This window comes from Amblyomma americanum, unplaced genomic scaffold (genome assembly GCF_052857255.1).
Source record: "Amblyomma americanum isolate KBUSLIRL-KWMA unplaced genomic scaffold, ASM5285725v1 scaffold_407, whole genome shotgun sequence".
In the NCBI taxonomy this organism is placed as follows: Eukaryota; Metazoa; Arthropoda; class Arachnida; order Ixodida; family Ixodidae; genus Amblyomma; species Amblyomma americanum.
Genome location: NW_027526878.1, coordinates 174357 through 190070, shown reverse-complemented (window position 1 = coordinate 190070; position 15714 = coordinate 174357). Strand labels below are relative to the sequence as shown.

At 46.2% G+C, this 15714-nt stretch overlaps 1 pseudogene; it reads left to right on the top strand.

The window, feature by feature from the left end:
* Nucleotides 1-863: 863 nt before the first annotated feature.
* On the top strand, nt 864-14343 carry LOC144112542 (tubulin beta-1 chain-like; annotated as a pseudogene).
* The last annotated feature ends 1371 nt before the right edge of the window (nt 14344-15714 follow it).

The window sequence follows — 15714 nt, the reverse complement described above, 5'->3', positions numbered from 1 at the left end:
ATAGCTTGCTGTTCACCAGGCATATATTGGCACATAGCCACCCAATCTGAACCTGGCAACGTTTGGCAGAAGGTTAGGTTGGCGGATGAGATTAAGAGGTTTGCAGGCAGAAGGTGGGCGCAGCTGGCAAAGGACAGGAATAACTGGAGAGCCATGGGAGAAGCTTTTGTCCTGCAGTGAGCGTAGTCGGGCTGATGACGACGATGATAACAGTGACCCACCCAAACCCCCAACCCAACCTCCCATACCCACACCCAACCCCTTCCTCCCAATGGGAAGCCACTGTTTCGAGAGCACAAACCAGGATGACCAGCGCAGACTGATCGACCAGGCAACCCCGATTGGAACAGATAATGAGGCCCTGGACTCAGGTCTCTAACCTGTTGGGGCTACAGATAGGCTGCTGCTGCTGATGATGATGATAAAATAAAGTTTTCCAATCGGTCGGTAACATTCAAACTTTAGAACCGACCGCTCGCGCACAAATCCAAAGGTTAGAAAAGTGAAAAATTATGCTGCAGAATGCACGTTAGTTCTTTCGAGCGAAACCAATTTCGAGCACCGAGAAAAGAAAATAGAAGAGGCCGAGTTTTCCCCTGCAGCCAGTTGAGAGAACCCCGTTGTGCCTTAAGCTTTGCGAAACGAAAAATAGTTCGCGTTGTACGGCGCATATCTTTTACACGGCATCATGTACGTGAACTGAAGGCCTTATATATAAGCTCTGAAACACATTTACCATGGCAGGAACTGGCTGCGGCACAACTTTATGCGCTATTGAGTCGACACGCGTACACATAGGAACAGAGTTGAGGAAGAAGTGAGCGTTGATGCGGCGCAAGGCTACAAATACGTGGACCCTTGACGCAGGCAGGCAGTCGGCATCTTGACAGCTTAGTCTCGGAGTTGCATCGAACATGCGCGAGATAGTTCACATCCAGACAGGCCAGTGTGGCAACCAGATTGGGGCGAAGGTAAGCCACCTCTACCACCTCGTGGGTTATTTCACGGCTCAGGGGATCGCGGTTGCCATTCGGTCCCAGTGCCGGTCCCGGCGCGTTTTACGTTGGTGATTACGTTGCGTCCTAAACGCCACGTACTAGAATCTCGTTTCAGGATACGGGCGAAAGCAATTGCCTGTGAAGCAGTCGCGGCTTTTACCGGACGTACTGCTTTCGTTCTAAGTTGTGGCCTCTTTGCGTTGGACAATGTTGAGCCCTAGCTAATGCTCATCGAATCTCTTGTTCTTGACCACTCCTTTCGCTCTGACCTTTTAATTACTGCTCGCGCTTTGAGAGCGTTGAGATATTGTTGTTGTTTTATGGCATATAGCTCAGACTTTATTCCCGGTTGTAAAAAAATTCGAGACAATCGGTCTTGGCGGAGAGGTGACATGGAACAGTTTTATGGCAAATGACTGCCGCAAAGCGATCGGCGAGGATTCTTTGCCGGAATTTTTTTTTCGCACGACCTAGTTTTCGCGTATGATGCAATTAAAAGGCCTCAAGTGATCTTAGGCCCTGCCGGGTTTCCGCCATCAGAAAGACACATGGCGGGTGAGAATCGATGGCAGTTGACGAGTCGACTACAAAAACCAGATGACAAGTAGAACTGTAGCAGTTATGTTGCTTTCGCTGTGAATTACAGCCTCTAAATATGCTTTGACTGCCGCCACTGCGCGATGTGACGCCACTCTGATTACTGAAATCTTTTCCCGTCTGCACTTTTGGGAGGTGATTTCCGATGAGCATGGCATCGATCGAAGCGGGGCGTACCATGGCAATTCGGATCTTCAGTTGGAGCGCATCAATGTCTACTACAATGAGGCCTCGGGTACGCGTCTGGCTGTATTTCGGTTGATAATTTCACTTTGAAGCTTCCCCGTCGAGTTGATGTTGCCTTGCGGCTGTTTCGCACTGCTAAGCATTACGGAAATTTGCCGGGCCGTTTGGCACATGACTTCAACAGAAACAGCAAGCGAAAGACAAAACCGAACGCTGTGTGTATGGTTGTCCCTTATTCTCGGTCCTGCCTTAATAGCGCTGTTTGTGCTGTTAAGTTGATATCTGGCCTGTCAATGGAGCTTCTTCAACGGCAGGCCTTTGCTCATCAAGCTTTAAATTCTACAACCGATCGCGCAAATCTAGTTAGGTCAAAGTGCAACGTCTAGTGACCTCTTCTGTTTGCGGCATGTTATGTTAGGCCATTGCAGCTTTTCAGGTTGCATTGCCACAAGTCCCGCAGGGATTAGCTTGAAGGTTCTTGACCAAAGGCTTTTTTCTCATAGGCAATGAATGTTCACAACGCGAATGAGTTTTAATAATAATAATATTAATTGGCTTTGGGGGAAGGAAATGGCGCAGTGTCGGTCTCATATATCGGCGGACACTTGAGCCGCGCCGCGAGGGAAGGGATAAAGGTGGGAGTGAAAGAAGAACGGAAGAGAGATGCCGTAGTGGAGGGCTTCGGAATAATTTTGATCAACTGGGGATCTTTAACGTGCACTGACATCGCAAAGCACACGGGCGCCTTAGCGTTTTTCCTCCATAAAAACGCAGCCGCCGCGGTAGGGTTCGAACCCGGGTTCTGAATTCCCTCGTCAGGTTTGACGAGGACATAGCACGTCTCCCCTGTACTACGTTTCCTCTTGCTGCAGTGAGTTTGTAAGGAGTTTTTAACTCTATCTTTGCTAATACCGCCGCTGTGCTTCATTTGGAAGGGGCTCGATCATGACATCCATGATTCGGCGGACGCATTTCTATGAAGGCGAGATCATAAAGAGCCGTGTGTTCTGCGATCTTATTGCGCGTAAAAAAACCCGAGGTGGTGCAAATTTATCCAGAGGCCGGCACTACTGCGTTGATGACAGCCCATGTACAGTATTCGGAATGTTAATCCCATATAGGACACCGTAAGTTTAGTAATACGAAACAGAAGCGAAACAGGAGTCGCAACAGGACGTTAATGTAGTGACATCATTTTGATCCACCTCAATTTATCTATCAACATTTCACCTTCTGTTTTTCTGCTGAAAGATATTTAAATATTTTATTATTAAATATAACTGGATCTCCTGTTTGAAGGCCGGGAGGTGGCGCAAGGACCTAGTAGTGCCGCTTTTATTTGCTATGACACCTACAGTTGGCGCGCTCCATTTTCATTTCTTTAACTGGCTTTCTTGTGACGCAGGTACTTGTAATAACTACACGGTATCTTTGTTGCCGCTAAGTGATATTTGTTTTTTGTTTGAGGAGGTAAATACGTGCCTCGGGCCATTCTGGTTGACTTGGAGCCGGGAACCGTGGATGCCGTCCGCTCGGGACCGTATGGACCACTCTTCCGGCCGGATAACTTTGTGTTCGGTAAGGGGCTTCTCGGCTTAAAACCTAGTACATAAACACACCCACAAGAGCGCACAGTATAGACTAATCTTTAAAGCGCACAACTGGCTAAATTTGTACCCACATCTCTGTACGCACAGCGAATCCTCGCTCAGTATAATCCAGTCCGAGTGGCAGTCAGTTTAATACAGCCACGCAATCAAATACTTCGCGTTTGATCTATGGACATTCTCATCAGTTCCTTGCGAAACCTAGGCCGCCAAGATTGAGACGCAAGCTTGGTGGTTCATCAAGAATGTAGTGCGCCGTGAAAAGAGCTTATTACGAAAAAGGGAATACATGGGCCATTTCGAAAATAAAATTGGAATAGAGGATATACAAGGCAAAAGCTGTCGGCGTTCAATGTGTTCATTGACGTGGACACCGTTCTAGACGCTTAAGGAAGTGCGTAAACTGGCTCCCCTGGTCAGTGGACGCTTCACTCGCTCTTCTAGGTACGTGACGATGGTGAAGACATGTGGGCTGCATACATTAATAATAATTGGTTTTTGGGGAAAGGAAACGGCGCAGTATCTGTCTCATATATCGTTGGACACCTGAACCGCGCTGTAAGGGAAGGGATAAGGGTGGGAGTGAAGAAGGAAGAAAGAGGTGCCGTAGTGGAGGGCTCCGAAGAATGTCGACCACCTGGGGATCTTTAACGTGCACTGAAATCGCACAACTTACGGGCGCCTTAGCGTTTTGCCTCAGTAAAAACGCAGCCGCCACGGTTGGGTTCGAACCCGGGAACTCCGGAGCAGTAGCTGAGCGCCTTAACCCCTGAGTCATCGCGGCGGGTTTCTGCATACATTAGCACTGATAACTTAGTGGTAGACACGCGGCACTGCAGTAATAGGCCGCAGCGTTCATTGGGTGATCAACCTCTCGCGATCATCAACTGCAACCTGCCACAGAGGCAGGGTGAACGCGCTGCATATCAAAAGTGCGGAAGGCAATCAAATGGGGTTTTAAAGTGAAGGCTTTACTGGCCGCAAATTTGGGATTTCGCCGTGGCGGTGCTCCGAGGAAGCACATAACGTCACAACGTGCGGCTCACCGCGCATATTTCTTTCTCGTTCCCTAGTCACTACTGAGCATGAGCCACTAGTAGCATCGAGCCACAGGTGTCCGCCGCTGCGCAGCGCCACGCCTTTCCTCAAAATCCAACTTTCAATTTTCAGTTTTCTCTTTTTTCTTTCCCTCCCTCCTTTATCGCTTCCTTTACGGCGCGGTTTGGGTGTCCACCCTTATATGTGAGACGGTTACTGTGTCATTTCCTTTCCTCAAATACCAAACAAAACTAGTCAGCCGACGGTGTTCATAGTTCATTGGCGTTGACAACTTTGAAAAGGCCGCTCATTTTCACGAAAGGATAGACGTAATAATTAATGTAATAATTGGTTTTGGGGGAAAGGAAATTGCGCAGTATCTGTCCCGTATATCGTTGGACACCTGAACCGAGTCGTAAGGGAAGGGATAAACGAGGGAGTGAAAGAAGAGGTGCCGTAGTGGAGGGCTCCGGAATAATTTCGACCACTTGGGGATCTTTCACGTGCACTGACATCGCACAAGATGCGGGCGCCTTAGCGTTTTTCCACCATAAAAATGCAGCCGCCGCGGTCGGGTTCGAACCCGGGAACACCGGATCAGTAGCCGAGCGCCCTAACCACTGAGCCACCGCGGAGCACAACCGGCTCCGTGGGTCAGTGGAGACCTAAATCTCGCTTTCATGCACGTGGCGCTGGTTTCCAACTGCAAAAGACTGCTTTGATTGCGTTCCCCACACTGGATAGGCAGCGCGCCCTCCCTGCCACCCTGGGAGGTGGCACGCAGTTAATGGTTGATCGCGAGATCTTGATCAGCAAACGAACGCAGCGGCCTAGCTATTGCTGCAGTGCCGCATGTCAGCCACAACGCTGTCAGCGCTATTGCATTCAGGCCACATCTTTCTCCCACCACTGCCACGTGCATCAAATCACGAATGAGGCGTCCGCATATTCAGGCAGCCAGTTATGCGCCCTTCCTTTGTACAACTCCATCGTCGTCTAGAACATTGTCAACGCCAAGAACACAGTGAACGCCGACACCTTTCGCTTTGTATTCCCTAGATTAACTGAGCTAATCCACATTAATTTTTTGCAGTTGCATGCCAACGCCACGTTACACGAAAGCGAAAGTGAGGTGTCCACTGACCCAGGTAGCCAGGTGTGCGCCTTTCAATTTCGTAAAAATGAGCGGGCTCTACGTTGTCAACACCAATGCACCAAATGAGCGCCGGCGGCTCATTTTTTTTTTGTTTTGACGAAAGGAAATGGAGCAGCAACTGTCTCATATGTCTCGGTGGACACTAGATCGAATGGATAAAGGCGGGATGGAAACAAGAAAAAGAAAACTTGAAAATCGATTTTAAGGAAAGGTGTGGCGCGACGCAGTGGCGGAACACCTACGGCTCGGTGCAACTAGTGGCTCATGCGCAGCAGTGACTAGACACGCTTACCCGAAATGGGCCGCTGGCTATAGTCTAGCGTAGCTCTCGCTACAAAAAAAATTCCATCCGCCTTTGACACAACATCACATCACTCAGCAAAACGCATAGGTGGCGCATTACACAAAAAAGGGAGGCGGCCGTCTGCGGGGACAATCCGACATAAAACAAAATATTACAGACAGATATAACACAGGAAATGAGCACAGCTGGCGGTTCTCCCTCCCCTGTGTTAATGTCATTTGTCACCCGTTTTACGTAGGGACTCGCTGGAGAGATTGTGTTCTGTAGCCGAGTACAATGCGAGCCACGACTTGTTGAATTGTTTGCAGACGCGAACATATATTTTTAACTTCTTTCACCCGTCGCATTATCGGGAACTTCCGCAAGCTGTTAACTTCAACTGTGTTGAGCGTTGTTTATCTCTCTTCTCGCTACCTGCACCACGCAGCATAAGTATTGTTTTTTCCGCCCAGGGCATGGCTTTCTTTCATGGCCAGCTTTCTGGGACATCTACTACTTGTGCCATCTACCGGCAGTGGCGGCAACAGGGAGCGTAACTGAATGTTAAGGGGTACAAAAAAAAATCGTAAAACGTGAACAAAATCACCTACAAAAATGCTTCGGGGATTTGTATAATATACACTTAGCTGAGGAATGTGCCGAAGTTTCTGTCCTGTGCTATTAATACACGAGCTTCCCAGCGCGTTTGAATATTATACGATGCTGCCTACGGGAGGGGGCCAAAGTTTTGGCATTTTTCCAGACTTTGAAACTGTATAGCACCGTAACACAGATAGATATCGAAAATGCTTCCCGGTTTTAGGTACCAAAATATATGGTGTTTAAAATGGTGTGAAACGATCTGGCATAGCTTTGATCAAGAAGCTTCCTAAAGCCTTTTAATTGAAACGTGATATTGCCTAAAATATGAAAGATGGCGCCCGGCACCGAGCTACGCTGCAGAAGTGGTTCGGACTGCTGAAGTTACGTCCAATTCGACGCTTACCTTTTTATCGGGTGACTTTTGCCTTGCAGACAAGAACACATGTCAGATCTCGAACCCAGTGTCTCGACCGGAGCTTTAAATAAAGAAAGTTGTTACGATGACCATGCATTAACGCAGCTACATAAAATATTCGCGGCTGTTCATATATGCTTGTCGTGGAGCAAATTTGCAAATTGTCAGCCCTTTGCTATTATCAAAAAAGTTTATTGGGGCGTGTGATCATGGTATATTAGGGTATGAGGGCTAGCTCGCCTGAATTTTAGCTATTCTTGTTGCTTTTAAGGAGCGTAGCGGCATTCAAACGGCCGACATCAAAAAGTATTCGCGGATATAAATGTTTAAGTTTATTCTTTTAATACTTATTTAAGAAAATTTGATATAGCTTTACTCAGATACATTCTGAAGCTGTTCAGCTGTTTTCGGGCAGAACACAAAATTTGGAGTCTAGAAGCAAATAGCGTCTAGATAGACGTTCAGGTTGTTACTGTCACGTTCACCTGTAATGCTTTAAAATTTGTGACTCTAGCGTTGTCCGAATATGGTGACTCGAGTTTGCACTTAGAGTTCTAACCTTGGTTCAGAACCTTTTGTTTTGGTCAACTAATTTTAATAAATGTGCTCGTTTCTATAGAAAATATATTAGTATGAATGCATGAATGAAAAATTTCACGCATGATCACTATTCATACTTTTATTGCTGCAGCTATTGGCGACTTTTTTTGCTGTTCTTTCATTCTGACTTCTGTAAAATGCATGCATGATGTATTGCCGGGATCCATCCTGTGTAACACAACTGAAAAAGTGAGGCTTCGCTTTTGAGGTACGAAACTTCGCTTTTAAAGATACCGCAAGATACCGCCAACTTTTTCCATTTTTGCAAACAAATTGATGAATTTAATTGTGTCCACTTCTGGGCTACGAAAAAGCACTTTTACATGGACGTCATCAAGGAAGCATTTCATAACGGTATATATAAATGGTAAATATGGTGGCTGTCGCAATTTGCAACGCTGGCAGTCGCTGCTACGCTGCTTCGTCGGCCGATTGTCATGATATCGCATTTAATTTTCCCGCACCTCCCAGAGTGACATCGCAAGGGGCCGCCAGGTGCAAGAGGGCTAACCACGGATTAACAGGGTTAGTCGCGGTGTCATATCAATCGTCTGAAGCAACTGTCTTGACAGCCTCCTTTGAAGAACGTTTCCATCTGTCCTTTGAGGCTGGGCTGTAATCATTTTAAGCAATAAAGTTTTCTTTTTCACCAGTATAATAGATGAGTTGCGTTATCGCAAGCAGCATGCTTTTAAGATTCATCTTCTTCAAAATGCTATGAAAACGTCTAAAAAATTGACCGCCAACAGCAAGATCACAGGATGTCAAGGGGTATAAATTAGAGGGGGGAAGAAAAATAAAAAACAACTAAGTGTCCTGCCCACGCCAGTACAAATACTACACTGAGACTGTTAAAAGAATGAAAACTAGAAGTGCCCCCCGTTAGGACGGCCAATAAAAATCAAGAGAAACACCCCCACAAATACATTCAAAGAGAGGGAGAGGGGTGGGCGGTTGGGGGGTGGAAAAGTCTTGCACAGGGTGCCGGGTGATGTAAGGCCGGCTCAGGACCCAGCCGCTATGCCCACATTTCAGCGTACGCGAAATGCAACAACGCTGCGGCTGTTTATCCCCGGGGGGTCGAATTAGTTCGAAGCGCTCCAGTGCGCTGTCCCTCATAGCCTGTAATGGAACTAATTTGTATAATTTCATCGTAGCTTTTCCCAGTTCCCAGGTTACTCTGCCTGCAGCAGCTTTGATTTCCGTGGTGAGGTGAAAAACTAATTATACTGCACTGAACAATACTATCGCTTACTTTGGAAGCAGCAGCGTTTGGTAAACCAAACCAAATACAATTGTAATAGAGAGGTACAGCGCAACAAAAATAACCAGACTCTAAATTAATTGCATTCTATATTACAAAGTTAATGAGAATATCAAATAGGCGGGGATGTCATTATAGCAGGCGGGGATGTCTATAGCACGTAGGGGAAAGCACAATGTCAGCAAATTACCATGAATGAAGGGGAAGCCTTCGTAACGATAACACTCATGGGAAGTGATCTGTTACGTTTACAGTAATATTCGAAGCACTGGAGGTTATATTTCTTTTCTCCTATGCACCTTTGGGGAGGAAATCGAGCAAATGTAATAGGTCTATTTACACGGCGTCGCTGTCAATAAACTTGCACTTGTCACAATATCTGATAGCTGGTGCGGAAGGGGTTATAACTTCCCCGCAAAAAGGCAAGGACAGGGGCTATATTGCCGACATAAAATATATTATTATACACTTTTTATACAACATTTGGAAACAAAATGTGAACAGTCAGAATCACAAAGCGTCATTACCTTGTGTTTATGTTACATGTACAACCAGAACGATGCACTCCGAACGTAATGAATATGAATATAACTAAACACACTTCACAGTAACATGGCATACAAAAGAAGCAATACTTTGCGAAAAGAATAAAGAACAAGGCAAACTTTTAATCGGTTGCCAAACAAAATGTGTCAGCAAAGAAGGACATACAAATGAACATAAATGATGGCATTGAATGTGCGTAGTACTGCTGTCGTCACTTTTCTCGAGCCTGTTTGTGCGCATTGTGCACTTGATGCCAGTATCATATGATCTACGCCCGATACGACCAATCAGTTTTCTTAAATTCGCTGCAAAATTTTTTCCTACTGCCCCCCAGAACTTAAAGGCGTGTGTGCATGTTCATTTTCAAAGCACCCCCTCCCCAAGTACTTTTTCTAGCTGTACTGATTGCGTTATAAATCGGTTATCCATGGTTTGTTTACATAAAAGAATTTTCTTACGCAAAAGACAAGCCAACATATCATTTTAAAAGTGACAACTGCAATACTTACAAAACACACATATCACATTTATATTACACCAAAAAATTGCTCAGGGCATATATGGCAGGTCAACAGTCACATAATACAAATACACTATTTTTAGTACACACCGAACACTCCTTTAGAAGCAGGTCACATAAGGCATCAGGAACAGTACTCTTCATCTTCAAGCAGTGATGCACTTTCTAAACTAGAGGTACAACACAGCACTATAAATATAGGAGGAAACACGCAAAACTAAAAGGCACATCTCACCACATAACTGTTATCTCCTCCTATGGCTACGATCATTGCTTTTCTCTTTCTTTTCTTACAAGGTTGCGAAGTTTTTCTATTGATTTGACTTTCGTCGACATTCCCATAGCCCGAAGCTCCGTGCGCAATTCTCCTTCATCCATGTCGTCCACATTTTGTAGACAGTTTCCTTCGCTCACTTTTTCATCTGCACAGCGTAGCCTCTTCGCCCGTGTCTCTTGAATAAGTCCCTCAAACCAATACTCTTGGTCCCGCTTTTTATATGCACGGCTTAGTCTGATATTCTCGCTCACTTCAAGCCTTTTCGCCAGCTTGAGAGCGTCAGCGGGTGCATTCCACATGTTAGACTTCTCATGGTGTAGATGCTTTAGCACGTCGTTTTTTTCCTCTAACCCTTGGCACTTGAACCTTTCGTGCTTTGCGGGAGCGTGGTGCGCGAGAATATGAATGTATGGCTTAACTCTATCGCCACCATTGGCTTTGCAACCTTGGGCTCCTAATTCTAAGAACGTGGGAAAGAATTGTGAGGTTTCAAAGGAGCAAAGTTTTTTCCTCTGTATGAGGGTGCAATTTCCCGGCCAGTTTTTCAGGCAAAGCCTTTAGCAGGCGCTCACAATCCCCCCCGATACCGACATGAATGTTTTTCCCTTGTTTCCTTCATTGGTTTCCCAGACGTGAAATTTAATCCCACAGTTATTTACGTCGTCAACGATGTCCTGAACGTGTATGGTCATGCAACGTGGGTTGCGGACTTTTTCACGGTAATCTCTGTCTTCTGCTTCTGAAAGCAATCCATATACAAGGCGGTTAACTATACTTAACTTCATGTGCAATACATCAGGAAATATTAAATCAGAGTCGAAGTTAAACAATGGCACGTTTTTCATCCCGTTCGCCTCTGCGCAGCAATCAGCTTTCATGTTCTCAAGAGTGCGGATCAAAGGAGGCTCATTAAAGCTCCTGTTACTTGTCAGAACTGAGCACCTTGTCTGTGGGTTTGCTCGACAAAATGGACAAGGATAGTGTGATGCAGCAGACTGAAGACCCTGAACAACAAGCAAAAATTTCAAATCTGACCCTAGACAGATGCGAATCGGAATCTCGTGGTCCCCTACAGATATGCTACCCCTTCGTGCGACAACATTAATTTCTTTTATCAAATCCCGAAAAGCATCTCTTATTTCAAAATAACCTTCCGAGATCTCCGCCACACCGAGAAGGCGATGAAGGTTATGGCTTTGTAGGTGCCGCGTTTTGCAAATGATGACGAATGATAATCTTGTCCAGGCCATGCGTCTACTCACAACGCAGCCATCACCCTCTATTTTTACAAGGAGTGCCTCGAGGAGTTCTCTGTCTCTGAGTGGCTTTCCTTTATTGCATATTCCAGTACTGATTTTCTTCAGGATACAGTTTGTGCAAGTATACGCCTTTCACAACCCGCCCCTTCAGGTCAGAGTGGCGCTGGCAACAACTGGGCCAAGGGCCACTACACCGAGGGTGCTGAACTGGTGGACTCGGTGCTCGACGTTGTGCGCAAGGAAGCGGAATCCTGTGACTGCCTGCAGGGATTCCAGCTGACCCACTCCCTGGGCGGTGGTACTGGATCTGGCATGGGCACACTGCTCATCTCGAAGATCCGTGAAGAGTACCCCGATCGCATCATGAACACCTACAGTGTAGTGCCCTCTCCAAAGGTGTGTGACATTATCTGCAGGAGCCAACTTCAGCATCTTTGAAGCAAATCAAACATGACATTTTGGTCTTGCTTTATAAGGCGTCTTCCTTGAATTTTGATTAGTAGTTATGCACAAAGTTCTCATTCACTTCCTGCGGCTACCACTAGGTTTCGGACACTGTCGTCGAGCCCTACAATGCTACTTTGTCAGTGCATCAGCTTGTGGAGAACACCGACGATACCTACTGCATCGACAACGAAGCACTCTACGACATCTGCTTCCGGACGCTTAAGCTCACGACTCCCACCTACGGAGACCTTAACCACTTGGTTTCTGCAACGATGTCTGGTGTGACCACATGCCTGAGGTAAGTATTTCGCAGCTTCATTCAAGGGGTCACTTAAGCGCCTCATGCATGTTCATAAAGAGCCCAAAGAGGTCGACACCATCCGCCGAATTGTTAGTTCCGACGGTAGTGATCGGTTCATTATGGAACAAGCACTGCAAAGACTGCGGTCGCCAAGGTCTTTTACAAAATATTTAGAGTAATACACTACAGCTAATCTCCATGTATAAAGTGCATGTGGTGGCAATATTTTAAGAAAATACAATGACGAGCAAGAAAGCAAATAAAAGCACCCTCACCGTCCGCATAAAAACTAACAAACACCGCACCTGCTATAGCCAGCCAAGCAGCTGCTCAAGGAAGCTTTGAAAAACACTTCAAAGAAAGTGAATTTGGCAACGGCGGCAATAACGAGAAGGCGGCTGCCGTCGGGAATAATGGAGCGGCGCCTAATCTACGGCATGCGATTGCACACATTGGGAATAAAATGTCCGTGTTTCACCACTGTACCTCAGAAACTCATGAGGCGAAAAGGTAAATTAAGGCCTCGCGCTGTAAATGATGAAAAACTACTCTGTTCAAAAAGCAAACATCTCAAATCTCTTGGAAATAATTTAGGTGTGTGTCAGTGGAGAATGCTTTTTGAACTGTTTCTCCTTTATAAAGCGCACATTTATCTCGTTCAGCTCCTTAATCCTAGCGTACAGGACCTTCATATAAAGCCTCACGTACAGTGGAATCAGTTATCCCCGTTTTCTCTTCGGGAAAAGGGAATACACATTCCCACGTTTTGGTATGGAAGTTTTTCTTCGATAAATAGTGGCACTTTCTGAGGAAGTTGGGAGCAGAGTACCACATTAGCGTGCTGAGCAGTCAGTATGGAATACTGGTTGCCATTGTTGGGGGATGGTGTTTTAGGGCCTGCAGAACTATCACTTAATTTTAAAGTGCCACGACAACCGGCAGACCGGTGAAGTTAATACCCATCGATGTTCTCCTAATGTAGTAATTTGTATAACCTTTGAAGCTGGATACGAAGCAGTGTCCATGTGAAGAATCCATTTTTATTTTTTGTGAGTTTGCCAATGAATGGAAACAGCAACAGAAGAAATCTTGTTACCTTACTGGAGCTGGTTTGTTTCTCCGCCGTTGTAATTTGGCTGAGGCAAATACCAGGCATGCAGTTTCAATGTTCTCTAGAACAGACTGGCAAAGTGTAAACTATGTCACTTCTGAAATTTCTATGAGTTCGTTCTTTCATTGGGCTTCGTTCTCTGCACTGGCGTGAAGAGAACTGAATTTAAAATTTGATGACCCGATATTCAAAAGCTTTGAACGAACAGCGGCAAAAATCGCGACATTCTACAAGATGCCTCCACTGACCATTGTAGCTGCTTTATAATCTTACCACAATCTTGTTCTGACTGCTCCCAAACAAGAGCGCCCAACATACCTCTGTAAATTCTCTCTCCCCTTTTGAATTAAGCGGGCTTCTAATCAAGCACCGTCCCATTCCTCACAGATTTCCTGGGCAGCTGAATGCTGATCTTCGCAAGCTGGCCGTTAACATGGTGCCCTTCCCTCGCCTCCACTTCTTCATGACTGGCTTTGCTCCACTCACGTCTCGCGGCTGCCAGCAGTACCGGGCTCTGACTGTGCCAGAGCTGACGCAACAGATGTTCGATGCCAAAAACATGATGGCTGCTTGCGACCCCCGCCACGGTCGTTACCTGACAGTTGCTGCAGTCTTCAGAGGCCGAATGAGCATGCGGGAAATCGATGACCAGATGGTCAACATCCAGAACAAGGACTCGAGTTACTTCGTTGAATGGATCCCGAACAACGTAAGACAGCAGTCTGTGACATACCGCCTCGAGGTCTGAAGATGTCTGCTACTTTCATTGGGAACAGCACAGCCATTCAAGAGCTTTTCAAGCGGATCTCCGAGCAGTTTACAGGTGACCATCGTGTTTGATTTGAAAGTGCTTCTTAAAAGCACGTGCTTTCATTGTAGGTACCCATTGCTGTCGATTTTCTGGTACAGCGCATTTTCGCGGACAGTTCTAGGAGTGTGACCCCGCCTGCTTGATATATTATTTTTTTGCAGCTATGTTCCGCCGCAAGGCCTTTCTGCACTGGTACACCGGAGAGGGCATGGACGAGTTTGAGTTCACCGAGGCCGAGTCCAACTTGAACGAACTGGTGTCAGAATACCAACAGTAACAGGAGGCCACCCCTGAGGACGAGGAGGAATTCGAGGAGACCCAGGCAGAGGCCTAGTTTGTGTGCAGTGCTTTTTTTCTTTCGGTTTAGAATAAAGTGTCTGTTTGTCATGGATCCTTGTTTTTGAGCCAGGTGCTTGTGCACTTTAGTATGTCGTAGGCCCGGACTGCGTCACAAGCATGGTCACGCAAAACAGCTAAACCTTACTGTATTGCAATGTGCGCACATCTGTAAATAGCCGTGTGACCGGCGTTTTCGGCATTTTGACGAAACTCTAAAATCTGTTAAAATCTTCTCATCGAACCACTTTTAGAGCGAACGCAAGGTGATCTTAAGAAAAACAAGTTTTGATGAGCTATTATTGGTCTCGGATACTTCCTGTCTGATGATGTGGCAAATTCTCTGTGCTGTCGAAACTGATACGAGACGAGACGGTTTTTAGAACATCGCTACGGAGAATACATTTAGCTTATTCTCAGTGTTACTTGACTGAGTTTTTTTGGCGTATTATCTAGCCATCTTTTGTCTCATATTTTTACGATTTTTAACAAAAATTTCAGTGACGGGATCTTCGTCAATACTAGGACGATCGACACATTCTTTGAGAGACTCTTCTACTTGAGGCAACTAAAACACGCTGAGAAGACGCCGACAGGACATCAAGTAGCATTTGAGGCTGCTTGACCAATTCATTGTTCAGCGATAGTCGAGCTCCTCGGGGCTGCTGAACCTGTAGCGATCGAACCACAAGGCCCATATCTCGTCCTTCTGTGAGCGGCATAGCCCTAACCTGGGACGCAGCGCAGAAAGGATCGTCGTCAAAGGCTTTGGCGATTCGCCACTGTGAGGAGCCCTCAACCCTTAATACTCAACGAACATTGTCCGTGTTGAATTCTGCGCTAATGATTCAGAATCCCTCAGCGTGGTGTCCACAGAAACGGAGGGCAGGTGCTTTGGAAGCCATGCGAGCTTTCGTGATCTGAAAGCCCTATGGTTGGAGGCGGGAGCGATATTTCCGGCGAAGGTCTGGGGTAAACAGCTCTTTGTCTCTATAGCAGTTTAGCGTCAGCATCACCAGCTCTTAACGTGATAGCGGTAAAGGCCCCGTTCACCCGAAAATCCAGTGCCGATGTTCGTGTTTTCGGTGTCGTGAGTGAAAAATCGCAAGCTCTTGATTGCCCAGGTATTGAATGTCCAGGTATTTTTGGATGCAAAGTAGAGAACGACCGTTTGCATATATGGTAATTAACCGATTGCGCTACCGCGTTATACCCTTAGGGCGGAGCTTAAGTGATCCCTTCATGTTTTGCATGGCAGGTAGGAAAGCGCTTCCTGATGTCTCTGAGGGGCTCAAGTATGTCTCCGTAGTAGGTTTGCATTACAGGATAGGTTCCCACTTCGTCGACTACCGCTTGGTT